Raw genomic sequence first — 26,718 nt, 5'->3', positions numbered from 1 at the left:
GTTTTCCTTAACACTGACAAATCTTGTCATCGAAGTAACAACTTTTTCCTTAACACTAACAAACTTTTACTTAACATGCTCAAATTTCTCTTAGATGTAACAGGTATTTTCTTAACAATAGCAAATTTTTTCTAATAGCACAAACTTTTCCGACAGCGATAACAAATTTCTCTTAAAGGGGCGTTCAGAAGCGTGTCTATCTAGAATCCCATGTCTAGACACGTGTCTAGCCAGAATCCAATGTCTAGGCAACGACCGTTCACAAGTAAAATTCGGCGCTTAGCTAGACACGTTAGACAAGGTGCTTAGCTAGACATTGAGTTCTAGACTCTAGAACTCAATGGCTAGGATTTTCGATTGCAGCCAATCAGAATGTGTCAAGTTCCACTATTTTCATCATTTTTGTTTACATTTTTAAACTGAAATTAAATTTTTGTTTTCTCATTAATTGTTTTTTTTCATTTTAGGTAAATATGCAACACCAAATATAATAATGAAGCACACTAAGGCAATTGTTTTGCTTATCTCATCCATTAGCTTGTGACGGTAAAAATAGGGATTATAATATTTGAAAGTTTTGTCCGCATAAGCTCTGTTGATTGGCTAGAAATGACAATTTGAAGCTAAATTTGTAGTTTTAGCTAAGCACCGAATTTTACATGTGAACTGCCTAGACATTGGATTCTGGCTAGACACGTGTCTAGACATGGGAACTTTTCCTTAATACTAACAAACTTTTACCTAACACAATCAAATTTCTCTTAGAAATGACATTTTTCGCCGGTGATAACATGTTTTCTGCTTGAATCGTTTTTAAGCAATACCGGGAAATCCGGCTCTCTCCATGAAAAATGCCGGTACTGGTGTATTATATGCCACTCCCTCTATGTGTAAAACTCGAGTACAAACCAGTTTCATCATTACTTAAAAAAGAATTGGGCTACATATTTCCACATTAGGAGGATGGGTAAAGTATAGCGGGTCTGCATGCAAAATGCGTTAGGTACAATTTTTCTGTATATTATGAAGTAAGGATTGTTTTCTCACTTCAAACTGTCCAAATACTTTACCCCCCCCCCCCTTATGTGCAAATATATAGCCCAAATTATATAATTCTCATCTATTTTGTTGCTCGTCTTTGTCTTGTTTCGTGCTAAGCTGAAAGAAACTAACGAAGAAACCAGTTTGTTCTCGAGTTTTACAAAGCGTAAACTTGAGTGAGTGGCGTAAAATACACAAGTATCAAAATTATTTCCCCCTACGGAAAATGAAGAAAAAACTCAAATATAATTATCAAATTTAGAAAGCCTTATTTTCCGGGGGAGGGGGTATTTTCCGTGTGTGGGGGGTATTTTTCGTGAGGGTAAACGCCGGCCACCGTTATTGCCATCCCTGGAAGAATGTTCATGGGACCTTTCGACTATTTTGGGAAATTTAATATTCAGAAATTTTGAGCTCCAATGCCAAAGGAGGGGTCAGTAAGGGCAGAAAAAGTCACAGAAGGGAGGTTCATCATTTTTTACCCTTGAAAGTACTAGAAAATTCCAGGCTGGAAGAAACTATTTGGACCTAATGAATAACTGGGAACACATTTCCTACATATTTGAAGGCATATAAGCCAAATGACCAAAAGAAATCATATTAAGATGTCACACAAGCAGAAAAATGCGCACTAGCTACTTTTATAGTTCTGTTTTCATTTTGATGACAAAAAGTATTTACTAGCTTTCTCAGGCCAATGTGCGAGTCGCGGCGAAAGTTGCGACACGTGCAATTTTTTGGCAGCATCTAGTAAAATGTAAAACGGAAGCCAATCTAGTAAATTTGTTCGCCCAAAATCGTCCGTGGGGTAACTCTGATGCGCGCTGATGACAACAGAAGATGAGCTGAATCTGAATGTGAAAAAGATTCACTAAAAGATTTTTTTTGGCTGGGCAACTCAAATTTTACTTGCATCTTTGGCATTCACGTGTTTGGTCTGTAAGTAAACTGGGGCAATATCAACAGTAGGCTAGAAATAAAGGTTTCAATTAGGCTAGCAGCTCTTCAGAAAGAGATTTGCTAGAACAATAAGAGAGACACTTTTAACCAAGCTTTTTAAATATTTCTGAACCACTAGTTGATAGAGCACTACAAACATCAGAATTGACTTTAGAAGACAATTTATGTCATGGGAAGATGATTTTGAAGTCTCCCTTTGCCCCAAACTCAAAATTTTACTTTAGAAGTTTTTTTTAAATATTTCTAAAGCGCTAAGACATAGAGCACTACAAACATCAGTATCAACTTTAGAGGACAAATTATGTTATGGGAAGATGTTCTTGAAATCCCCCTTCCCCCTAAACTTGAAATTTTCCAAAATTCTACTTTAGAAGCTTTGTTCTAGCTCTTTAGAAATATATTTAGAATATAAATTTCAAAATTCTAGCACTTTAGAAATATTTAAAAAGCTTCTAAAGTAGAAATTTAGAAAATTTTGAGTTTAGGGGGAAGGGGATTTTAAAAACCTCCTCCTGTGATATAATGTGTCCTCTGAAGTCAATTCTGATACTTTTAGCACTCTATCTATTAGTGCTTTAGAAATATTTTAAAAGCTACTAAAGTAGAATTTTTGAAAATTTTTAGTTTTGGGGGAAGGGGGATTTCAAAAACATCTTCCCATGACATAACTTGTCCTCTAAAGTCAATTCTGATGTTTGTAGTGCTCTATGTCTTAGTGCTTTAGGAATATTTAAAAAGCTTCTAATGTAGAATTTTGGAAAATTTTGAGTTGGGGGCAAAGGAGGATTTCAAAAACATCTTCCCATGATATAAATTGTCCTCTAAAGTCAATTCTGATGTTTGTAGCACTCTATGTCTTACCGCTTTAGAAATATTTAAAAAAGCTTCTAAAGTAAAATTTTGAGTTTGGGGCAAAGGGGGACTTCAAAATCATCTTCCCATGACATAAATTGTCCTCTAAAGTTGATTCTGATGTTTGTAGTGCACTATGTCTTAGCACTTTAGAAATATTTAAAAAAGCTTCTAAAGTAGAATTTTGGAGAGTTTGGGGCAAAGGGGGATTTAAAAAAAAAATTTGAGTTTGGGGGGAAGGGGGAATTATTGTAGAATTAATTTGGCCTCTAAAGTCAATTCTGATGTTTTTAGCGCACTATCTGTTAGTGCTTTGGAAATATTTAAAAAGCTTCTGGAGTAGAATTTTAGAAAATTTTGAGTTTGGGGGGAAGGGGAATTTCAAAAACATCTTCCCATAACATAATTTGTCCTCTAAAGTTGATTCTGATGTTTGTAGCGCTCTATGTCTTAGTGCTTTAGAAATATTTAAAAAAGCTTCTAAAGTAGAATTTTGGAAAATTTTGAGTTTTGGGTAAAAGGGGATTTAAAAAGAAATTTGAGTTTGGGGGGAAGGGGGAATTATTGTAGTATTAATTTGGCCACTAAAGTCGATTCTGATGTTTTTAGTGTGCTATCTATTAGTGCTCTTGAAATACTAACAAAGCTACTATAGTAGAATTTTAGAAAATTTTGAGTTTGGGGGTAAGAGGATTTTCAAAAACATATTCCCATGAAATAACTTGTCTTCTAAAGTCGATTTCGATGTTTTTATTACTACATATCTTGGCGATTTAGATGTTCATAAAACCTCTTCCGAAGAAAAACATCGGAACGCTTTGAGTTTGGGAGGACGGAGGATTCCAAAATCATCTGAAAATAACCATCTCTAGACTCTCAAACTGAGTTTGATTGTTTCAGCGCTCTATGTCTTAGCGCTCTAGAAATATTAAAAAAAAACTTCTACAGTAAAATTTTGGAAAATTTTGAGTTTGGGGGGAAGGGGGATTTCAAAAATATCTTCCCATAACATAATTTGTCCTCTGAAGTTGATTCTGATATTTGTAGCGCTCTATCTTTTAGTGCTTTAGAAATATTTAAAAAGCTTCTTAAGAATAATTTTAGACATTTTTGAGTTTTGGGGAGGGGGGATTTCAAAAACATCTTCCCATGACATAAGTTGTCTTCTAAAGTCAATTCTGATGTTTGTAGTGCTCTATCAACTAGTTCTTCAGAAATATTTAAAAAGCTTCATGAGTGCATGGACCTATAAAAATAGAAAACATCTTCTCATAACATAATTTGTCCTCTAAAAACAATTTGGATTTTTTTACTGGTCTATCTCTTGTCAAATCCTTTCCCTAATCAATAAAGTTTAAATGTCTTATCAACACAGAGTTGTCTTACTACCCCATGGGACCTGCATGCTACTGTTAAAGGGGTTATGATAAGCAAATTTGTGACAACACAAACGGGTTCCATAAGCAATGTCAGCTAGATAGTAAATAAGTTAAAGCAATGACTGTTAAATGAAAATAGGATTTTGGAATATATTTTAATGAACAAGGGTTAAAAGCCAAAGTTGTGTAAGGTAAGCAGTGATTTATAATTATGACAGTAGGCCTAATATAGGATGAAATGTGTGCTAAAACAACTAGTAATGTGCAGTAATTTACCATTATATAGAGGGGGGGAGGAGTGGAGGTAGGTACTTCAAAGTACCTTCCCGGGACATACCGTAGCATGTAGATCCATCCCTGAAAGTTTCAATTTCCTAACCCAAACCCTTTCCAAGATAGCCAAAAGTAACTAAAATAGAATTTTACCAAAATTTTGAAAAAAAAACATTTTACCTTAATTTCAGTTATCAGTTTGTTTTTCTCTGGCTTTAGTTCTGAATCAATGCTTTTTTTTTCAAAATTTATGAAATGTATTTGCATATCTTTATAACCTTATAAATTGGGATTGAGCAAAGTTTTGAAGCTGAAAACAATTTTGTTGTACTTCATTTAACCAGAACATCTATTTTGCAAGGTTTCAATCGATAGGGTGGCGGGCACCACCTATTTTAAATCAAGATACTCCTTCCATAACTTCTCATTTTTTCCATAATTTATTTTATTATAGTCATAATGTATTAATAAATAATAAACAAAATGTTTCTAATAAAATTCTTTGGCATTTTTTCAAATTGCATACACACAAAGAAATGTATTTACAAAACGTAAAGAAAGTAAACAAAACACACAAATACAAAGAAAACATTTAATTAAAAAATATAATAAAGTCAGTGATATTTGCCATTGTATTTCATTGGCCAGACCTTCATAATTAAGAGCATAGGACAATAATCTTGTTAGCAGACAATCATAAAGATGCTCATTGGTGAGTTTGTGTTTGAAAACAATGATTCACATAAATATGTTGAACTGAAAAAGGATTCAATTTTATATGCTGCTTTTTTCAACAATGGGAATTTTTCTCTATCCACTGCATTCCAAAAGTCCTCTGACATTAAGGATTTTAGCAAAACATCATTCTTAAGGTCCAAAATTTCTAACTCTAGTTTTTCTGTCTTACCTTGAACAAAATCTGCAAGACATGTGGCCATTTCCATAACATTTATTTGGCAATCAAAAGAATTGATACAGAAGGAAGCTATTGGCTTGATATGTTTAAACTGCAAAGATATCTCTTCAAACTGTTTTTTTTTTAACTCTTGAAGATGCTTAATAAATAATGTCCCATTTAATTCATTGTCACCTAGCATTTTCTTCATATGTGGGAAATGCACAAGAGAATTGATCTGCAGATGTGATATCAACAAATCCAATTTAGCTTTAAATGACTTTACAGAGCTTCAATTTAAAGAATTCAATTTTTCCATGATGGCTTTGAGAAATCCCAAATCAATCAGCCAGCCAGAGTCAGCTGGTTCATCATAATTTTCCCTTCTATTGTTTATAAGTGTTTTTATTTCTTCAATTTAACTCACAAATTTTGTAAGAACCTTTCCTTTACTGAGCCAACGTACTTCAGTATGCAGAATAAGATCATGTTCTTTATCTTCAGTATCATCTAACAGGGCCTTGAAAAGATTATTTTTGTAGCTATTTTCATGACGGGTTCAAATGGCAAAATTTTACAACACAGAGCTTCCTGGTGGATAATACAATGGTAGGACATGAAGTTTGAAAATGAATCATCCTTCATGCAGAGAGAAATAAATCCTTTGTTCTTACCCATCATTGCTGGCACCCCCATTAGTGGTTTTTGCAGAGAGCTTGTACAAAAGCATATTTATTGACTTGGTGTATGTTTTGAATGTATTATAAATATCTTCACCCCTTGTTTGTCCTTTCATAGGTAATATTTGTAACACATCCTCTTTTACTGTGAAGTTACTAAAGACCATTCTCACCATAACTGCTAACTGTGCTGTGTGTGATATATCTGTTGACTCATCAAATTGTAGCAAGAACCAATCACATATTTCCCAGTTAGTTTTTAACTGAGTTTGCAGGTCTGTTGAAATTGCATATATTATTCTTGTGACTGCGTTATTTGACAACTGTTAGTCTTGTATTGCTGAGACAATCTCACGTTTGTTAGAAAATCCATCAAACAAACAATTGGTACCAGTCAAAAATAGTTCCTTAAACAACTCACCATCAATGAAAGGTTTCTTCTTTTTTGCAAGCATGTGAGATATTTTGAAAGAAGCCATAGTGGCCTTTTTAGAATTTGCCACATGTCTAGTGAAAACAATCTGTTTTGCTGTTAGACTTGATTTTCGATTGCACATTTTTTTCTTTCTTACTTCAGATTTAAGAGGATAATTCACATTAAAAGTGCCATGATTTTTAAAAGTGCCATGATTTGTCTGAAAGTGTTGTTCAACATTATGTTTTACCGGCACTGCAATGCTACTACCACACAATGAACGAACGCATTTATTTTTCAAATGAACAAAACAATTTGATTCCTCCCAGTCAGTTTTAAAATTATAAGTTCGTTGTTTTTTACTTGGTCCACTCATTATAGGGCTAACATAAATAATAAAAAAATAATAATTGAACTACAATATAATATCAAACAGTTCATGGTAACAAACTGTAAGTAAGGAGCGACCCGGCTCAATTGTAACCAAAACTCTAGAAAACGGGTTTTTGATACCAATAGATACATCAAAAGAACCAGATTTCAATGCTGATTTCAAATATATAAATTTCATTAAGTTAAGTCTTACCTATCAAAAGTTACGAGCCTGAGAAAATTTGCTTGATTTTTCGGAAAAGGGGGTAAAGACCCCCGAAAAGTTATAGAACCTCAATAGAAATCACACCATCAGATTTCGTGTATCAGAGAACCCAACTGTAAATTTTTTAAGCACCTATCTACAAATATATGGAATTTAGTATTTTTTGCAAGAAGAAAGATAAAGGATGCGTATTTATTCGATTTTTTTTTCCGGGGGCGATAGTATCGATCTACTTGTCCTAGAATATCGTGAGAGGTTTCATTGGGATGAAATTTAAAATTTATAATGCCCTTTCCAAGTGACCAAAAAATTGGAGGATAATTAGGCCCTCTCCAACGCTCATTTTTTCCCAAAGTCACCCGATCAAAATTTTGAGATAACCATGCTGTTCAGCATGGTCGAAAATATTATAAATATGTCTTTTAGGATGACTTAATCCCTCGAAGTCCCCAAGGGGAGGGCTAAAATTTATGAACTTTACCCAATGTTAACATGTAGTATTGGTTATTGGGAAGTATACAGAAGTTTTCAGGAGGGTTTTTTTCTGGTAGTGGGGGAGGGTGGGTCGGGGGTTATGTTGGAGGATCTGTCCATGAAGGAAGTTTTCATGGGGGAAGGAAAATTGCCATGAAGGGGGTGCCGGACTTGCCAGCATTATTTATTGGTTATTGGGAAGTATACAGAAATTTTCAGGAAGGATTTTTTTCTGGAGGGGGGGGGGGCTGGAGGAGGGGGCTACTCTGGAGAATCTTTCCATGGAGGATGTTTCTTTGGGGTAAGGGCCATTTGTATAAAGTGGGCGCCGGATTTCCAAGCATTATTTAAAAAACGATAAGAAATTAAATTAAAAAAAACAAGTTTTTTCAACTGAAAGTAAGAAACAACATTAGAACTTAAAACGAACAGAAATTATAACGTATGTGAAGGGGTTTTCCCCCGAATCAATACCTCGCTCGTTACGCTACGTTTTTTTTAGTGCTTTCAAAAGAGCGATCTATTCTAATTAAACGGCCTTTGTGATTCAGGGGTTTGTGAATCAAAATTTGTTATAACTTTTAACGTAAAGAGCGTGGTATTGACTTAGGGGAGAACCCCCTCATATACGTAATAACATATCCGTAATAAACAAAAACAATAAAAAAACAAGCGATACGGCTCAATAGTAATCAAAACTTTTAAAAACGAAATTTGATGTCAATAAATGTATCGAAAGAATGTGTTTATAATGCTGATTCTAAATATATAAATTTTATTAAGTTTAGCATTACTCATCAAAGGCTACGAGCATGAGAAAATTTACCCAATTTTTTAAAGAGGGGAGAAACATCCCCTACAAGTGAAAGAATTTAATGAAAATCACACCGTCTGATTCAGCGTATCAGAAAACCCTATTACATTGGTTTCAAGCTCATATCTGCAAAAATCTACAACTTTGTATTTTTTGCCAGAAGAAAAGTATACGAATATAGAAGTTAGTTACGCAAGTTAATTTGTAAATTACGTCATAACCAAATTTAGAGACATCCATTTAGCAAAAGAAAAGTAAAATTTATATGCAAATTTTGTTTACTTATTCTATGACGGTGAGCCAAAATAAAAGCTGCATTAACTAAAAAACAATAAGAAATTAAATAAAAAAAACAAGTTTTTCAAACTGAAAGTAAGGAGCGACATGAAAACTTAAAACGAATAGAAATTATTCCGTATAATTATTCCTGTCCCCTCCTCAACGCTTCACTCTTTACGCTAAAGTTTTTTATTGTTTTAAAAAATAAAGTTGTGAGACAGAGTCAAACTTTAGCGTAAAGAGCGAGGCGTTGAGGAGGGGACAGCCCCTTTCATATACGGAATAATTTCTGTTCGTTTTAAGTTTTAATGTCGCTCCTTACTTTCAGTTTGAAAAACTTGTTTTTTTTATTTAATCAATGTTATAGCGCAAGTCTCTTCTGCATTATATGTATAAATATATTATAACAAGAACTATAACTATCTCCTCAACAAAAGAGTTTATTCAATATCATCGCTTATAATTACAATAAATAACGCACCTTGCTTTTAGCCTGTTAATTTTTTTATTCACTGTCACAATGACAACAACGCAGTTCCAGGCGGGGAATGTTTTTTTGCGCATCACTCCATGTACACACGGAAAACAGCCGATGATCGCCGAAGCAATCAGAGTTATGTGCATTATGATTTGGCGCCATCGGCGTTTATCGGATCAGTTCGTGGCGTTCGTTCCAGTCGTTCACATCGGGTTTTCTGCGTGTACAAGGTGTGATGTGCAAATGGCACTAGCCATTCCAGACTAGAGTAAATAGTGCAGTCTGTCTCCCCGCCAGACAAGTTTGGACAAGTGTCGAACATATATAATAAACCTAGGCAGTAAAAAAAACAACTAACAAATGAATAAAAATAAATCAGATTTTAAAATAATGTTTATGAAAAAATTCTGTCTCTGTCGAATAGTGAGAGGCGGGCACATACGAATCGTACCCAACTCCTGTGCCCGCGGGCACAGGGGTTGGGAACCTCTGCTCTAGAGGGAGAAGGAGTACAGGTGAGTTTTTCAAAATACCTTCCCGAGACATACTTTAGCCCGAAGACCTATCCCTGAAAGTTTACTTTTCCTAACATAACCCCTGCCCAAGTCAGCCCAAAGTTGCTAAACTAAAATTTTACCATGAAAACATCAACTGATGTCTTCTTTTATGTTCTTTCATAATTCAATAGTGTTGTTGTATCAACACTAGTTAAGCTATTGAAAAGTAGTTTAAAACATATTGCTAGTTTATGAATGAATTGTATATTCCAAAAATACTTAAACTATTTTCCTACCATTTCAATTTAAGGGTGCATTTTCTAAAAAAATTCAGTGCTGAATATTGCAATTTGAAACTGCTGAAGAATGCACCCTTGAATTGAAATGGTAGGAAAACAGTTTATATTTGAGTTGCCTAATAAACAAGGTTTGAATTTTTATAAATAAGAATTTTCGGCATACATTATTCTTGAACAACTTATTTATAAACTAGTGATGTTTTTAGCCACTTTGCAATAATTTAACTAGTGTTGATAACTGCTTTGTGTGGTTACAAAAATGAAATACCTTTGGGGACCCTTTAAGGGCTCAAGATGCAATTAGCCCCAGAAGCAATCATTGAATTATGAAAGAGCATAAAAAAAGGCATCAAATGACATTTTCACTTTCATCTTAGCTAAATTATATGATCAACTGCAAATTTACCAAAAATTCTTACTTCATAATGTAAAGATTAGGCTTAATTGTAGTTAACATGGTTTGATTACATCTCCACTATAATACCCTTGTGTGCAAATATATAGCCCAAACCATATATTTTTCTCATGTATTCTGTCAATATTTTTTCCTTATCTTAACCTATACCCCTGTAATTTGAATCAACTATGAAAAAGCAAGAACCAGAAAAACCAAACTTTTACTGTTAATTGTATTTAGGCCTACATGGTTCTTGGCATTTACCCCCCAGAAAATAAACCCCCCACCCCACCCCCACAGAAAATACCCTCCTCCCCTCCACTGTGGAAAATAAGGCTTTCCAAATTTGAGAATTTTATTTGAGCTTTGTTTTTTTTTCTGTGGGGGAAGGAATTTGGTACTTGTGTATTATACTCTCAAGAACAAACTGATTTCTTTGTTAGTTTCTTTCAGCTAAGCATGAGACAAGACAAAGACAAGTGACAGAATAGATGGGAAATATTTAATTTGGGCTATATATTTGCACATAAGGGGGGGAGGGAAGATGAGTTAAGTATTTGGACTGCTTGAAGTCAGAAAATAATTTTTAATTCATAATATGCAGAATGAATTTTACATAATACATTTTGCATGCAGACCTACTATACTCCCCTCCCCCCTAATTTGCAAATATATATTCTATCTTTGTTTCTAAAGTAACAAAACTGGTTTGTTCTTGAGGTTTACACATTGTAAACTTGAGTGAGTGGTATATAATACACAAGTACCAGATTTTTCTTATGGAGAGAGAGCCAGGTTTCCCAGTATTATTTAAAAACGATCAGAAATTAAATTAAAAAGAAAGTCTTTTCAACTGAAAGTAAGGAGCAACATCAAATCTTAAAACAAACAGAAATTATTATGTATATGAAAGGGATTGCCTCCTCCTCAAGACCTTGCTCTTTACATTAAAGTTGTATTTTTTTAAATTTTAAAACAAAGCTTATTATTTTAATTAAATGGCCATTTTGTTTCAGGAATTGTTCTTAAAGAGTTAGGACAAAAAGTCCAAACATTAGTATAAGAGCAAGGTCTTGTGGAAGGGGCAACTCCTTTTGTAAACATAATAATTTCTGTTGGTTTTAAGTTTTGATATTGCTTGTCACTTTCAGTTGAAGAAACTTGTTTTTTTTTAGTTTAATTTCCAATTGTTATTGAATAATACTGGAAAATCTGGCACTTTCTCCACGAAAAATTCTAGTCCTTGTGTATTATTCACCTCTCACTCTAGTTTACAATGTGTAAAAGTCAAGAACAAACTGGCTTCTTTGTTAGTTTCTTCATTACTTTAGAAACATTTGGGCTTTGTATTTGCACATTAGGAGGGGGGGGGGGGGGTAAAGTGTAGTGGGTCTGCGTGCAAAATGTATTAGGTAAAATTATTCTGCATATTTTGAAGTAAGAATTGTTTTCTGACTTCAAACTGTCCATATAATTTACTCCCTCCCTTGTGTGCAAATATATACTTGACTTAACGCTCTTGCTAAGCAGGGTGGCCAGCGTAGAGGGAACTGGTTGACAGTGCTGTCAGTCTTGTCCAATCAGCCCTGTCCAGAGCTAAGGATGGCGCCTCATTTGGGTTGATGTTGTGGTTGAAGAGGCATTGATTTATAACATCAGCCCATCTGGTGCGTGGCCTCCCTTGAGGACGTTTCCAGACAATTGAGGGATTGAAGTCCAATATGATTCTTGCAGGGGTAGTTGGCGGGAGGCAGAGTAAGTGGCCATACCATCTTAGAGAATAAGCTTCTATTTAGGTGGAGAGGTTTGCTAACTTGAAGGTCCTCAGGATCTCATTATTGTGGATCTTGTCATACCATTTTAAGCCTTCAACTCAACACAGGTGTCTAGTTTGGATGGCATCAACCTTTCTCAGCTGTGTCTGGGTTATCAGCCATGTCTCAGAAGATTACAGCATGATGCTTGAGACTGTGGCATTGTAGAAACGGGCTTTTGTAAGGCGACTAATTTACAGTTTGTGGAAGACTGCTCTCAGGAGCTGTCCAAATACAGAGTTTGCCTTGGCTGATCTGCCTGAGATTTTGGCATCAATTGTGCCATTTGATGATATAATTGATCTGAGATAAGTGAACGGCCTTACCACGCCAACAGCTCGGCCATTGATTGCAACAATTAAGGGTGATGCCAATGCGGTCTTTTCTATGGGCATGATCTTTGTTTTTTTCCAGTTGATTTGCAGCCCAACTCCGGAGGCGGTGAAGGAAAGCGTCTTGAGTGCAGATTTAAGTTGGTTGAGATTTTCGCTAAGGATGGCTACATTGTTGGCAGAGTCAACATCAGACAAAGTCCTCCCAGCATAACTTATGCCAAAAGGGTGGACACGGTGTGTCTTGTTCAAAATGTGGTGTTTTAAAGGCTTGTGCAGAAGTTAAAATTACCTTAAATCACACTTGCCAGCTACAGGATGATCCTGTAGTTACTGGTCAGTAATGATAGAGTGCTGACCAGTCAGGTGAGCCCCAAAGTAATAGCCTGGGCTTGTTGCACCATTTCTTGTCAACTGACGATTTGAATCACTTAATATTGACAGAATAGACTGAAATAAATTACTATTACTATCTTGCTAATTTTATGTTTACTTTTATGGTTTTGTATGTCTTTTTGGTAAATTTGTAGTTTGCATCAAAATTTAACTAGGATGAAAGTGACTACATCACTTGATGCTTTTTATGCTCTTTCATTATCCAATAATTGCCTCTGGGAAATATTACTTATTGATGCCTTATTGGCTGAATATAGCCCATAGGCTAGTAACCAAAACTCAAAAATAGGCCTATGCTTTAAAAAAAATGGCTAGTCAGAAAAGTTGCTTTTTGAAGGTAAATCAGGAATGGTCATTATTATGTTCATTAGTCTTAATGGTAAAATGTTTGTATTAAAACAAATTGGCAGATATTTTTAAAAAGAACCAAAAACCCCTTAAAAATGATGTCTGGCTTGCCCGTATGCCATTTTGAAGGTTTCAGGATCTTTTGAAAAATCCATGCAAATTTAATGTCAAAATAATATTTCACTCCTAAGACTATGGGCAATAACAATTACCATTCCTGACTCATTTGTAAATGGCAATGTTTCTCGGCAAACTAAATTTGTTTTAAATTCTTAGCTCTTATGGTCTGTTTTACCTTTTGGGGTCCCATTAAGGGGTCAAAATGTAATCTCCCCCAGAAGCAATTAGGCTATTGAATTGTAAAAAAGCATAAAAAAAGTATCAAGTGATGTATTGACTTTCATCCTAGCTAAAGTATACTGTTAATTATAAATTCACTGCTTCTTTTCTTGGCCCTAGATAATTAGACAACAAGGACAATATTTGGCAATCCTTCATCTGCAGAATTTATCTTAGCCATCTCAACCTTTCTCTCATTAAAGCCTTGGAAAGCTTATAGCTTAGAAACATAGCCTTAGATTGAACAGTCTATTTTTCGTATAGCTTACTGTTTGAGATACAGTCAGTCAGTTAACTATTTGTAGGTAAATTCTCTGGAAAACATCTAGCAAATCCTCCTCCATCTTTTGGAGTGCCCATGCCTCAGAACCATACTTGACTACTGTTGTCACTTTAGTTTCAAATATTTTAATCTTAGTTTGCAGACTTATCTTTCTATTCTTCTAAACCATTCTATCTTATTCTCTTACATAGCACTCATTACTTTAATGTATTTATCTGGTATACCATACAAGGAAAGGACCTTATTACATCATACTAAGTTATTTGCTTCCCACAGAAACCAAGCAAATGCCTTTATAGTACTCACTTTTATCACCTCCTAGCTCATTTGTCACAATATCAGCATCTAGGGCCTTATTGTTTTTCATTCTTTTAGCATTATCATTAATTCTTCCTTGCAAAAGCCTTCACATCTAAAGTGTCCCAAAATTTCATTTTTTATCTATACCTTTTCCTGTAACTCTTATCACAGTTTAGGACGATGTTAATTTGAGATTGTAAATAATTTCAAAAATCAATGGAAAAATAATACATCAGATTTTTCTGGTAAAATTTCTTTCTATTTCATTGTTTGAGTGTTGACTCATATAGGACAATGTTTTTGGCTTTGGGACTATTTTAATTGACTATTTTATGTTTCTTTTGCATCTCAACTAACCAACTTTGAAGGAAACATTATAAAGTTAGGAAAACTGCTTTAAAACATTTTAAAACTTACTTATACCATTCTTACAGGTTACTTTGCTTTACTCCCCCCCCATAATTAACACATATAGACCAAGGTGTAGGTAGTCATTATAATTTTAATAGTACAATTTTCTTTCTGCTACTTGTTTAGTATTTGCCTTAAATTAATAAGAAGAGAAGATTTAGCACTATGAGAAATACTATGAATGTATAGCCTATAATTTCAGCTATTGTATGTATTTCTTCATTGGAAGAGAGGTTAGGGGTAAGTAAAACAAAGCAACTCTTGCAATAGGTGTGTAAGAATTTAATAGTGTTTCCTTTAGAAGTGGCTATGCATCAGAATGGGATGATTTCAAGATAGCTAATATAAAACAGCAAATTTTTCTCTAAAGAGAAAATCTGGAGCCATACATTGTATAACCTATATTAAATTGTTCATGACAATGAGGAGGCTAGTGTTAACTAGTTTGTGTTTATTATATGTTTGAATTAGCCAGTCTGAGGACTGTTCCAAAGTTATGTGTATACAGGGAGCTTAAATTAGTCAACTTATTAGCAAATGTCAGGGCAATACATAGATGCAGTGTTAAACTAGCTATCTAGTGGGGAATTAAAATATCACCTATGTATATGAGCTGAGGATAAGGTCCTTTCAGTCCAAAATTATTCTTACATTATAATCCGCTTAGGTCAAGAACTTATAGATACAAGTTCATAGCCTTTTAGGAATAATATTTTTTGGCTACCATTTTGGTAATCCAATACAATCTTGCACACAGGTGTCCTCTTGGGATGACAACTTCATGTATATATATATATATATATATATATATATATATATATATATATATATATATATATATATATATATATATATACATTAATGTTGTTTTCTTTTTTTAACCAAAAATTACATTAGATTTAGTGTTTTATTTTTATTGAGGCTTTTAAAGAAGGAATTGGGTTTTGAGTGTTAAGTTGGTGTTTGCAGAGTACATAATTATTAACCTCAGTAGGGTTTTTTTTAACCCCTTCTTGGGTTAATATTATTTTTTTTTGTGGATTTGTTCAGCTCCATATCATGCTGTGACATTTGGAGGGGATTTGTTTATGTTAAGTTTTTTGTTGATTATTGATGTTAAAGTAAACAATTATTGCTCACTTTGAAATTAGACCCCATAAAATTCAAGACAAATCGGTATCAAATCTCGGTTGTCCCCTATTTCGTGAAAATTTATAACAAGTAATATTTTTTTTTTTACCAAACCACGCTTGGTATTATATTACCATAAAACCACATTCTCAAAACCTATACACTCCTATATATTAGCCTATACAAAGCTTATATATTCTGTAACAAGAATATATTTTTTATTTTGGTAAAAACTAAGCAGTAAACATACAAGAATTTTTTTATTGGACAGCTCAAAGTTTATCAACCTATTCCACATCAGGACAAGTGGATATTGAAGTATATGTGTCATGTAATATATGCATATATGTTACCGTGAATTTCCGAAATCTGGTTTATGTCGAGATTCACTGGTGAATATCCGAAATTCTCTTTTCTCTGCTTGGATTCAATTAGCTTTGTGAATCAGCTTTTTCCGTCTTATGCAAGCTTTGATGGTAAAAGTTAAAGTTAAGTTAGGTTAAATTAGGTTATAAAGCTCAGAAATGGGTTAATAACCTAATCAAACTTAACTTAATATAGCCTGTCACCATCAAACCTTGCATAAAACCGAAAAAGCTGAGCGGTAACGCTGACTAAATCCAAGGAGAAAAAAGGTATTTGGACATTCACTGGTGAATTCATTAACCAGATTTCAGACATTCACAGTAACATATACATAGGCTACATACGTCCTCTATTTATATTTGTTCACATTGCTTTTTTTTTTAAGACGAGCTTATCTAAATTAGCCTTGTGCTGGAATGTATATCTAAATAAACCTAAGTGAAAATCTTATCACACTAAAGATAATTTCACAACCCAGAAAAACAATAGCTGTGATTTGAAAGCGATAAAATTCAGCAAAAATTAATATCTTTGGCCGTGCAGAGGGTGGGCTCTAGCCCACCCTCAACCCTCTTTAGCCCGCCTTAGGCAACCTCACCCTCTTTAGCCCTATATATTAGCTTTAGATTGCTAAATAAATTGGATTTTGATTGTAATAGTTTTTAGATTTTCTGAAGGATTTTTCTACCGTAGCCCCTAGGGGCGCATCCAGGATCTTGTTCAAGGGGGGGGGGTACAAAAAACTATACACATTAAAAGTTCCTTATGTACTTTTTGTTACTTTTTTATGAGTTGGAATGTTTTTTACAGGGGAGCGGGGCTCCAACCTGGTACCCCCTCCCGCCCCTGGATGGGGTACAAAAAAAATACGAAACGTGTCAAAAAGTTGTTTACATGCTTTGTGTCACTTTTTTACGAATCGGAATTTTTCGGGGGGGGGGGGTTCAAACCCAGCACCTACTCCCCCCGATTATGGTTTTGTAATCTCCCCCACCCCCTTGGAACAAGCTCTGTTCTTTAAAAAGAACGTTAGCAGCTGTGATTTGGAACAGAAGCGAACGAAATATTCGCTCATATGCAAATTTCTTTCAGTGGGTGATTCATAGTTCACAAGAGGAATATCGTCTGAGTTCTACTCCACAGAAGAGAATCGTGGAACTTAAATCAGTATTAGTAAAAACAAGCTGAAGATCTCATTCTGAATCTGGATGATTTTTTTTTCTGGAATAATGCACTTTATCATGAAAAAAGGATGAACAGTTAGTTGTCTGGGTATGATTGAATGACAGTGTAGGGCTGTCTGGGTATGACTATATGACATCCTGGGTCTGATTTTGTGAACCCCTCTATATCATCTGTGCAAATTTTTGCACCGAGTGCTCGGTTAGATGCTAATTTGAGTTCGCGTTTAAGAGTCAGGAAGTGTGAAATTGCTATCTGCTCTTTAAAAGCACGGGATTTTGGCTATATATCTTTTTGGGTGGCTACATATCTATATACGATTTTGCGAAAACTTACTATCTGCGAAAAATTATTTAATCTATCACAATTTTGGGCCTTTGTAGTACATAATTAAGTTTATATCTTTAAATTGTAGTATCTGGGCAGAGCCTTTGCCGTACCCATTTTGTTTTCGGAGGGGGTTTTACTCAAAAAAAATTTTCGGGGAGGGGGGGGTTACACAAAAAAACCCTCAAAAAACGCATACAAAATTTGAGTCAAACAAACATTTCGAGGGGTTCACCCCCCCCCCCCCCGGGCACGGCCTTGGGCAGATCACACCGATCTCAGTTATATAATAGCCTCACAATTTCTCACCTATTTGCTCTTGTATACTGTCCGCATAAATATGAATAAAACACTCTAGTTCTTCTTTATGTTGACACTTTACATGAAACGAACGAGGCTTCGAGCAGTTTTAGTGGATCATTTATCAACTTATTGAGTTGAAAAAATTAATATTTTTCGGGAAATAGAGCAGTTTATCCGGCAATTTTTCTAGACAACATAAAAATTGCTTCTAAGAAGCAGCTGCAGAAGAGACAAGTTTTGAATGTGTGTCCTTTGTGTCCTGTGTGTCCTATGTATCCAGCTCATGAAAAATATTCCTTTTTGGTTACAATTCAGTTGGTGATTCGATTAATTTAGGTCTGCCAACTGGGTAATTTATCCACAGTATTGAAACTGGTCTCTACGATATTTTAATGAACTCGATAATTTGCGGAAAAAGGTTATCTTAAATTTCTAATTTTGTGTCTTCTTTCAGCTGATATATACAATTTACTTCCGAAACTAACATCGCCAGATGCTCAAGACCATTTTCATGCAGGCCGTGTAGATAAAAAGGACAAGGTTGACGTTAGACCAGATGTAAAAGGTAAGGCTTATGCTGATTTTCCTCCTCTAGTGTTTGTCGCCTTACCTTAGATGATTCTTGATGTCATTTGTCGGCTTAAAAGGATATATTAAGGCTTAAGCTCTTTTTCTCTCTATTGCTTGTCACCTCACGTCCTTTTTTCGTGGTGTTAATTGTCTGCTTAACGCCGTGTGCATGCTAATTGTTTCGATAAAAAAAACAAAAAAAAACAGGGTTGACACGAAACCCGATGTAAAAGGCAAGGCTTGTGCTCATTATCCCCTTCTACTGCTTTTCTACTCACGTCATTGTTTCATAATCTCATTTCTGTGCTCAAGAATATTTACATGCTAAGCGTTTACAGAAAAAACAGTGTTGTCATTAAACTAGAAGTACAAGGCTTAAGATTGTATTCTTCCTCAACTCTCAGTCCGCTTATGTAGTGGTATCGTAACGTCCCTTGTCTCCCTAGCAGGGTTGCCACCAGTAGAACGAAAGTGCTATCTTAGCACTATTTTATGATGTGTAGTACTGTAGCACGCGCTTAGGGCTGCTAAAATTAGCACGAAAATGCTATTTTAGCACTCTTACAGTCAATTTTTTTTTACTATAACACCGTAAATCGCTGTGTAGCACGCAAATTTGGGCAATTGTAGCACCATAGGAACTGACCGCGATGGCAACCCGGCTCTCTAAGACCATTTATATGCTTACTCTGTCGATAAAAAGGACAGGGTTAACAACCCTGATAGGGTTAATGAAACAGGATTTAAAAGGTAAGGCTTAAGACCATTTTCACCTGCTACTCTTTGTCTAACATAGTTGTTGCATAGTGAATTGATGCTCTGCTTGGCAATGAGGGGCCCAAGGTTCAATCCCCACCGCATCAAGGTTGGCTGATAAGCTTGCTACTTGCTCCTGTAAAAAAAACAACAACCAGTAACTGAAACGTCAATTTGACGCTCTATGCGCCAGCAATGGCTCCAGGAGGATCTTTTTCCTTTTTTACTCTGTCTGCCCGTTTCATTTTTTGTGACGTTATTTGTCTGCTCGAGGCCATTTATCCGAAAATTATATTGATAAAAAGTTTTCTGTTGTACGGCAGTGCCGAAATTCCCCAATTTTGATATTGATTTTGCCTCAATGTCTCAATTCCTCCATTTAAGAATTTCTTAAAACTCGATAAAGTACGTTTCTTTTTGTGGATGCCCTCCTCCTGTATTAAGGTTATGTTTTGTATTATACCTTTCCGCAGTAAAAGATATCTTCTTTTTTCAATCAAATGTCTGAGGCCCTCTCCAAAATAGAAAAATTACACTTAAATGCATTTTTTTTTTCAGGAGGGGGAGGAGAATTCATTTGGACATTCTGGTCTAAACGAAGGACAAACAGTTCCCTAATTTTCAAAGTATACATTTGATATTGAAGCTTAATTTTTGGTAAAAAAAAAAGAAAACAACATTAATGTTAAGAAACAAAGTAAATAATCGTGCTAACTCGCGTTTGTGAAGGTTCTGCTTAATAACAGTGGGGCTGAATAATGTCAGAGAAATAAAGAAAAAAGGATTTTTACTTCAATAAAAACTTTGAGAGCAGTTATGTTGACTAATGCCAAGGAAATTTACTTTTTTTAATATCAAGGGAATGTACTTTGTTTTATTTTAACTTGAAAAGATAATGAAAAGGAATGAAAAGAAAATTTAAAAGGTATTCTTCTACCTTTTCATTTGAAAAAAAAAAACTGTTAAGGTTAATGACAGTTACGTTGACTAATGTCATGGTTATTTTAAAAAGTTTTTTTTTTATCCTTTCACTACGAGAAAAAATAACGAAAAAAGCAACAGTTCGGCTTAAAAGAGTAATTTTGAGCATTTAAATAAAATTTAAAAGTTGAATTTTTTCCTTTTTACTTGAAAAAAAAAAAATCTTTTTACTTAATAATGCTACTATTGACTAATGTTCAGGAAATAAAACATTTCACTTTTTATAATCATGCTTATCAAATATTCGTCTCCTTTTAGGCTCCTGTAGGATTTTTGGTTTGCGCTGTTTAGCCCTCATCTTTATTCTTGCTCTTAATCACTGAATGGTCGAGGTGCATCCGACATGGTCTGCTATCTCTATGTGCTATCTTCTTCTTCTTCGGTTTAGGTTATGGACTTTTATACTATTTAGCCCGCTAAAAGGTTTTTAATCAGTAGATCCGTGGACTTGTTTGCTACTTCTATTATTTTCTATCATTAAGTAAAGTCTTCATTATTTTTTGCTCAGGTTATGGGCTTTTAAGTTGATGCTATTATCCTCTCTCTTTTGTTGAATTTTCATGGAACTTCCATTATCGGCTATTCTCGGATTTCTTATTCTTCTTTGGCTTAGGTCTTGGGCTTTTAGGTTGGTGCTATTTAGTCTTCCTTCAAAGATAGGTATTCTATCTTCAAGTAATTTCTTTTTATTTTCTCGTTTAGGCTTTGGACTTTCTGATTGATACTATTTAGCCCCTTTCTTTTTTCCTGGTGATGATCAGTGGATGCTGGAGTTGCATGCAGCTTCTACTATCTTCTCGGCTTGTGTTTTCTTCTCCTTCTTTGACTTAGATCGTGGGTTTTTAGGTTGGCACTATTTAATCCTCTACCTTTTTCTGTTATTAATCAGTGTATGGCGGAATTGTCTGTGGCCTTTACTGTCTTCGTGTACTATCTTCGGAGGAATCCTTTGCGAAACTTTGTCTTCCTTTAAAGAACATCCTGAGCAGGGTCGTATCCAGGATGCTTTTTTCTGGAGGGGGGAGGGTTTACAAAAGGATTTCTTCTAGGGAGCAACTTTAAAAAACGCATAAATTTTTTTTTATATTCATTTTGTTACGTTTTTACGATTCAGACAAATATTTCGTGGGGGGGGGTTCAAACCCCCTGACTCCTCCCCCCTTTGGATAAGGCCTTGATTTTGGGGTGAGTGGCTGACCTTTTATGATTTGGGTTTATTGTTTTGAATTATTCTATCTATTATTTTATTGCACGTTGTTAGCTTTTTAATTCTTCTAATTTTTTCTTTAGTTCCTTTGGCATCCACGTTGTTCGTTTTTGTCTTTTCATTTATTTTATTCTCTTTTTTCTGGTCTAAGTCGTTCCCATTTTCGCTCGGAAAATGTGAACTTGGTTTTTAAAGACTATCTCAAATATTGCCGAGAAGGGAAGCAGTTGCCTTCTCGAAATATCTGTTTTGTTGCAGCCTTTATTTTCGTTGGCCTTATAAAACCTGAATTTTCGTTTTTCTTCTCTTTGGCTTTTTATGATTGAATAATTTTTCTCGTTTATATTATCTATAACCAGCCATGCTTTAAGATGATAAAAAAGAAGCTGTTGGCCGAAAATCATGACGCCTAACTTTCATACCACAGTACATTTTAATTCTAAGGACTAGACAGGCTTAGCGTTTTAATAGTATATACGTGCACGCGCGAGTGATATACACAGTTTGTCATAAAAAAGGTAGCGTCTATTTGCAAATATTTTAGATTTTTAGAACTAGAATGCTTAAAGAAAAAGTTTTGTCAGACCGGTCAGCAACGAGCGCACTAAGTGAGATTCGATCAGCTTAAACTTCAATAGCAAGTAGTCAGTTTATTTGCAGTCAAAGATTCAGTGTTAATAATACTACTTTTATTGAATAAAACACATGGAATCCGCCTTACTGTCAAAATAGTCCACTGTAATAAAAAGAAAAAAGTCCAATAATATAAAAAATCGAAAAAATGCAGTAAAAACTAGCTCAAAGATGTGATTAAACAAACAGAATGACCAATTCATCCATTTACTTTTTGGGAAAACTGTCACTTGAACAGATTGGTAGAAAAAAAAGAAAAATAAACATCTTCTGTCATACTCCACTCTCATCAAGTAATTATACAGTGACTTAAAATTCAGAACCTATAATTCGGTATCATAAAAAAAAAATTTTGGACTAAATTTGGAAAAATATATTGTGTTGTCATTCGCCAGATTTATTCTCGAAACTTGACTTTGTCAAGCAAACTGATGAACAAGCAAATTGACTTTGTTCTTTTCATTTCCCCAAACAAATATCATCGGATTGCTGTATGTTCAAATCTCTATTTATTAGAATTACTATGACAGTTTTAAAGGGTTTTTTTGGTCAAAAAACATCACAAAATCGTTGATCGTCAAAATATCAACAAAAAGCCTAGAACATATTCCCCTCGGTAAGGTTTATCCAGTTTAAATGTTTGTGTTTCTCATATTGTTGGCTTCTCTCCCAGGGTCATCCATTTGATATTCTTGCATTGAGAAAGTGTTTTCTCACCTCTTTTGAATGACTGCTCCCTTGTGACATGGCTTTACCCTTGTTTGGAAACAAAAAAGACTCCTGTAAACACCTAACTAAAAAATAATTCCAGAAAGCTGTGTTTATAAAGAAGTTTTTCCGGCTAGAAAGACGAATTCTTTAACGCTTGACTTACTTAGGCTCCTGCTGCATAGTATGTGGCGTAGAGAGCATAGCAACTTTGCTCATCCAGGTGGACCGATCTGCTGCTATGAGGGAGGGACTCGATAGCAGCAATGTCGGCGATGTTGAGGAACTTCTTAATACTGTCCTGCTATCTGTTCCGAGGTCTACCCCTCGTGTCTAACCAACCACGGGGTATGGGGTCAATCGAAGGAGATACCCAAACCGTCTGAGAGTTCGCTGTGTAATTTTGTGTTAAGAATGGCCCAGAAACAAAGTGAACCGAATATTCGCTTCTTCTTCATTGGATTGTTATGGAGAAACTTTCGCATAATCTCATCACCAGAATCAAATTCTCGGTAAATAGGGTTCTGGACCAGTCAGTACGGTTTTTGTTCTTCATCTGACTTTTTCCGTATCTACATCTCCAAGGCGAAATTTGACTCAGGCAAAGTGATCTTTTATGATAAGACGTTGCTGACACAAGGATTCAAAGAGGCACAGGGATTGAGAGGGCATTTTTTGTGCCTCGGTTCTAATTTGTAACCGATAAAATATATAGAAACCGCCAATTTAATTTTTTTTTTTTTACTATTATTGGAACATTTAGTAATTTCCGAAGTCGAAGAGTTGTCTCGTGCATTCCGAATCTTGCTTTTTGATAAATATGTTATTTTTTCCCTGGTTTGGGAAAGCGTTATATTTAGCTCGTTATAAAAAAGTATAGACTGCCTCACAATAACCTTGAAGATAACAAGGATTTTCTAGTTGATTTGTATAGTTCAAATGTTCGCTTTTCATTCACGGTTTTCTTCTCTCCCAGGGTCATCCTTTTCTTGTTTCCTGTTGAGAAAGTATTTCTTCCCTCTCTTGAATGGCCGCTGACTTATGATATGAGATTACCCTAGTTAGAAGACTAAAAAGGAAAGACTTCTGTTTATGCCTATCTTTAAAAAAAAGTCAATATTGATTTTTTTTTTTCCAGTAGACAAAACAGAAAGCTTTATTAGTTTTGAAGAAAAGCCCTGCTACCCGGAAAGATGAATTCCTCTGCTCTTTTTCGTCGGGGTACATGATATCCAGCTGCCGAAATGAAGTTTTACTCTGACTGTAAAAGCGAAATCTGTTTCTTTGCATTGGTTAATTGGATATTTACACAACTCTATATATTTTCAAAGACTAGACAAACCTGCGAATTTCATTTTTAATGAAACAGATCTTCATATGCAGTTACGCACTTTTGATGGTACCAAATTAAAGAAAAAAAAGCGCCAAACAACTTAAGAAGTTGTTGTTTTCCTTTGATGGTGTAGTTCTTTTGGGAATAAAGAGATTGGTAACGTTTGCGTTTTCTGGAATTCTGGACGATAAGCGTTATCAAATTTAGCTAATTAATTTGGCCTATTTATTTTTACAGTTCAACATAGCAACACTGGCAAAACATGGCACTGCGCTAAAAACTTCATAATTTCGAAAAAAAACTTAGAAAGTGGTACATACAAATGAATTGATTGAATTAATCAAAGTCAATCCAATAATTTTTGGTGGCTTTGGTACCTAAGATTACTTAGGATGTTTGTCATTTTCTAATTGTTTACTGTCTCTCTCAACCATACTTTTTATATTCTTTTGTTTAGAAAGTGTTTATCTACTCTCTTGAATTGCTGGTCAATTTTGATGCGATATTTCTGCTGTCAGGGGTTAAAGGAGACGTATGAATCTAAGGGTGATGTTTTATTTGCCTTAGATCCAGTTCGCAACTTGTAAAATACTCAGAAATCGTGGTATTTTATATTTTTCCTAAATATTTGCATATTTGATAAATTAAAAAAAGAAGAAACTGAAGCTACAGTAAAAGTGCTACATAACACAGCGATGCTTGATCCTTCTCCCCCCCCCCCTGTCTCTTCGATGCTTCCAGTTTTCTTTAAATCCTCCCCTAAGGCCTCTTCACATATTACTTGAGGGAATGACCATCTTCTTCAACCCAATAGTTTCTCCTAAAATTCTTGGAGTGTTATCTTTTTATTGATGTTTTGAAATCATTGTTTTGTCGTTTTTAGTTTAAACCAAGAATATTATTTATCTAATATTAGTTCCTTTTTTCTTGATAAAATTAATTTTTTTTTTCATATTAAAGTAATTAGCGATGCTAGAATCTGAGGCTGACAGAAATCACTGAAGTATGAGAGTAACTGCCGCTAGCTCCAATTATGTTTCTTTTCTTTTCGACCTGGGTGAAGTTAGTTTTAAATTTCCAGTCTTGACCAAGTTTTGATAATAACAAAAAAAGAGAAACAAAATAAATATTTTATATCTGTGTTTGCGAACTATTATATCCTGTCTAGTTTACTAATTCTTGGGTTTCTGGAATTATGAAAATTAATGTTTATTGCTTTATGTCTTTTTTATTATAATTAATTTATTTACTCATAGATGTCCATGCCGGTAGAAATCCTGTCTGGCGACGAGTCAAGCTCAAGCTAGAAGGAAGAGAAACTGATCTAGAAAACCTCTAACTATCAAAGAGCAGGTTAGCTATTAGTTTTAATATATTTTATAGATTTTAATGTTTAGTATTTATATTAATACTTTATTTAAAAAACTAAAAGAAAGTAAACCTTGCCTGAAAATCAGGAACGGTAAGCAGGAGTTAAAAACTAAGAAAAATTTATCAAAATTCTGATTTCGAATGGGACACGCCTCTTCAACATATTTAGCTTCATGGATGAGCCAGTGCTAAGTACTTGGCCCAGTTATGAAAAAACTATAAGTTTTTCCAAAGTATGAAAAATGCTATTTTTTGGATGTGGATTTTTAATTTTGCTTGGATACCCGTTCCTTTTCATGGTCTTTTTCCTTGTTTCCTGAAAATTCGGTCCTATCAAATCTCGTCCTTTTTCATATAGGTGACTATTCATCACTTTTTCTAGAGGGGTGCTTTATTTACACCAACATTGTGGGGGGTCTTCCCTTCTCCTCTACTACGCTTGGAGGCAGAGAGAGAGTGGAGCTTAACCCCCGCCCCCCTCCCTTCTAAAAAATCCAATCAGAAATAGTAACTTCTTACTATACGGGTTTAAAAGAACAATAATTTTCAAGCTGTGTGAATTTTCAGAGCTTCGAAAAGGTCCTGACACCGCTATTACATAATTTGACCTCAAATCGAAGCAAAAAGTGTTCCGTTGAAACTGCCGTTGACGAAAACCTTTGAAATGGACTTATGGCTCCCCTCCTTGAAAAACTAAAACAATTGCTTTTTTACATGTATAGCACTGCTGTGGATCCTTTTTCCCCGGTTCTAGGCTACTGAAAAATTATAGGCTTGTAGGCTATGGAGACGGTTAAGGGCTCATTGAAGAGCTAATGCTTATACCTTTGTGTGTTTTTTTTTTACTTCGATAGTGCCAGAGTAGTGCCATATGGCACAAAAATTGCTTTTTTGTGCCTGGTGTCACTCCTCTTTTCAGATGCATATAAGCTGGAGGATATCAAAAATTCTATTTTCAAAAAATCTAATCTTATCATTCCTTCAGTAGTAGCTAGAGCAAAGTAAAGACCTGCGTATAGGAGCTGAAATTTCAAGAAAAATAATTTTAGCTTTCTGGTGACAAATATTTTCCTAGTGACCCTGTTTTGAAAATATTAATTTTTCTTCAGAGTTAACTCAACGAATTTTTGAAAATTTCTGAAATGAATATGAAATCCCTAAAAAACAAAAAAAAACTTTAGCTAGAAATAAAAATATACTCTTGAGATCGACATTTTCGAAACCCCTTAACCGGAGTTTTAAAGACCCCCCTCCCCCCGTTTTATAAATTGAGGAAAGTTATATTTTCGAATGGGA

General features: G+C 34.7%; 1 long non-coding RNA gene across 1 annotated transcript; it reads left to right on the top strand.

Annotated features, from left to right (window-relative positions):
- The first annotated feature begins 1,853 nt into the window (after positions 1-1,853).
- LOC148943716 (uncharacterized) lies at positions 1,854-25,407 on the top strand. The gene is made up of 3 exons (XR_016142926.1): positions 1,854-1,980; positions 18,318-18,428; positions 25,308-25,407. It is a non-coding gene; the product is annotated as an uncharacterized LOC148943716 (long non-coding RNA).
- The last annotated feature ends 1,311 nt before the right edge of the window (positions 25,408-26,718 follow it).

This window comes from Artemia sp. Qi Xiang Cuo, chromosome 15 (assembly GCF_049724085.1).
Source record: "Artemia sp. Qi Xiang Cuo chromosome 15, ASM4972408v1, whole genome shotgun sequence".
NCBI lineage: Eukaryota > Metazoa > Arthropoda > Branchiopoda > Anostraca > Artemiidae > Artemia > Artemia sp. Qi Xiang Cuo.
The sequence above is the reverse complement of the archived record's forward strand: the minus strand, read 5'-3'. Positions and strand labels throughout refer to the sequence as shown.